This window comes from Dermacentor silvarum, chromosome 5 (assembly GCF_013339745.2).
Source record: "Dermacentor silvarum isolate Dsil-2018 chromosome 5, BIME_Dsil_1.4, whole genome shotgun sequence".
Lineage (NCBI taxonomy): Eukaryota > Metazoa > Arthropoda > Arachnida > Ixodida > Ixodidae > Dermacentor > Dermacentor silvarum.
Genome location: NC_051158.1, coordinates 31561437 through 31563947, shown reverse-complemented (window position 1 = coordinate 31563947; position 2511 = coordinate 31561437).

Genomic DNA, 2511 nt, shown 5'->3' with positions numbered 1-2511 from the left:
CTGGCAGCGAGCATCCGTAGGCTCAGTATTGAGCCCATTCACTTCACGGCAGGGTTGCACCTCGGGCGCAACCACCTGACTTTCAGCAGTGACGCGGTGGACATGGCGGCTGTCGGTCACCGCGCTTGCCCCCCACCGACGAGTTACTCAACTCGTTCAGCGCAAACAACGAGCTGAACGTGTTTGTTAGCACAAAGCCGTTTGAGTGGGCGTAAGGTGCCTGGAGTGCTGTTTTCAGCAGTCAAAATTAAATTGCTGTCTCCTCTATGGATTGAAATGCTGCCTCCTCACTGAACCAAGTTTATCCGATGGTTGGTTTTAAGCCCTTTTACTTGAGAAAAGCAGCCCGGATGCGCTGACTATTTGACCACAAGCTACCCAGTGATGCAGGTAAGGCGGGAAAACTGGTAGGTATAAACATAGATGGCTACAGACACCCAAAGACAGTTAGCCCCGGAAAGTACGTGAAGTCATCATGAAATGCTTACGCATTTAAAGCAAAAACAGATTTCTTGCTGAATAGTACAAAGTTTGGAGTCGTGCACTGTCGCCCAAGAAAGTTGCCGACAAGGTTGGTTGACAGCAAGAATCAATCCACACACCTTGAACTTTGACACACATCAATCATCACGTAGATATTACTATCACTAAATAAAGAAGCTGCGTCGTTTAGTTCACTGACTTCACCATGGGAATCTGAAATCAAGGATGGAATACAAGAAAGAAGAAGAAAAAACAGGAAAGGCAAGCAAAAGAATCCGCATATTTATTGCTTATTTGCAGCGCTCGTATATAAGCCACAAGTAATAAAATTTCGCGACTCATTGCACTTTATTCCTTTCAAATGTACCTAAGTATACTATAAATACAAAGCCATTATCTTGTGCAGTTGTTCTAGGAGTCTGTAAAACATTGCGAATAACGGCGGTATGATGCTAGAACGCTTGGATAAGTAACTTTCTACAAGGGCTCTAATTACCCTATACATATCAAAGATTTGCCGTTTGTCACTCACGTGCTTCCAACTTGGACCAAATATAAACACTGTGCCTGGCATAGTTCACCGAGAAGACCCTAAGAAGGCTAACGTATTCTTAGTGCACTTCAAACAAGAACGGTAGCATTACTTTCCTTGCCACACAAGAGCGCGAGACAGTGAACTTTCATTCTGAGCAAGCGCAGTTTGCGCCCTAGATTGGCGGCCTCACTTTTTCCAGGTATACACGCAGGCCATGGCCATCTCCCGTGCCCGTTCCATCAGGCTGCGCTGTTTCTTCGGGTCCAGGTCTGTTAACTTGGCCTCCCACTGCTAGTTATTCGCAGATGTATGGTTGCTCAGTGGGTGAGATTCAGTGCACTAAGATACCGTGGACGGAGGCATCGGTTCGCAATTTTCTGAGGGTTGCTGCCTCTTCCCTAGTTAGGCTGGGGTGAGGTGGCGGGCCTGTAGTGTTGCAGAATATCGGTGCACCTTTTGGGGACTTGATCCATCCTCCCTGGCGCGTCTTGCGAGAAAGCCCGGTGAACGGGCTTTCTCGGGCTCGGGCTGAGGCGTCGGCTGCCTCATGCCCCAGCGGCGACTCGTGACCCGGAGTCCAAACGATCTATACATCTGGTAGGTGCCGTGGTTGTGAGCATTTGTATAGAGCTTGCCGGGAGATTCTCCCTTTTCGAAAGTTTCGGCAAGCCGATTGAGAATCAGTGAGTATTATTGCTCCCTCCACGCAGGTTCAGGTGGCCAGGGCTATTGCTGTTTCTTCTGCCGTATCTATTTCTCTTGTTAAGATACTGGCTGCCGTTATCGCTTTGCCCTTGCTGCCGACGACGCCGATAGTATGTGCTGGAGTTCCCGAATATGTCGCTGCATCCGCGTATCGTGTGTCCGGATTTCGGCGGTAGGTTTTTCGGAGAGTCCCGATTCTGGCTTTTCTTCTTCCTTCGTGGTGGGTTGGATGCATATTTCTTGGAATGGGTGCTACAGAGCAGCATGTGATTTATTATGAGAGCGTCGCTGGATGACGAGGATGATGGATATGGCGATGATGGCGACTATGGTGATGAAGGCGAAGACAATGACGACGACGATGATAATTACGATTATGATGATAATTACGACGACAAAAACGTTGGAAGGCGATTCAACCTCCAGTAGACGTCGTTCAAACATTTTCGCTCAAGCGTGGCTCACAATAAATTATACGGTTCATACACCCCAATTCCACCCCTAACTCCCCAAGTAAGACATTTTTCATCGACTTCAACTAGAGCTTCAGTCGCCTAATAGCTTATTATTATTATTATTTTTCATTTGACTTCATTTTAAAGCTACTTCCCGCTTCCTGGTCAATCAGCAGTTGTGGGTGTTTGCCACAGTCTGTCAATCACGGTCATTACCATCATCAGAGAAATCGGGGTGCGCGCTGGCGGGCTCGAGACGGTAGAACCACGAGCTGCGAGCCACGCGCAACAGCCCACGGGGTTCTCGAACGTGCCACCGTGCTGGGCCCGGGC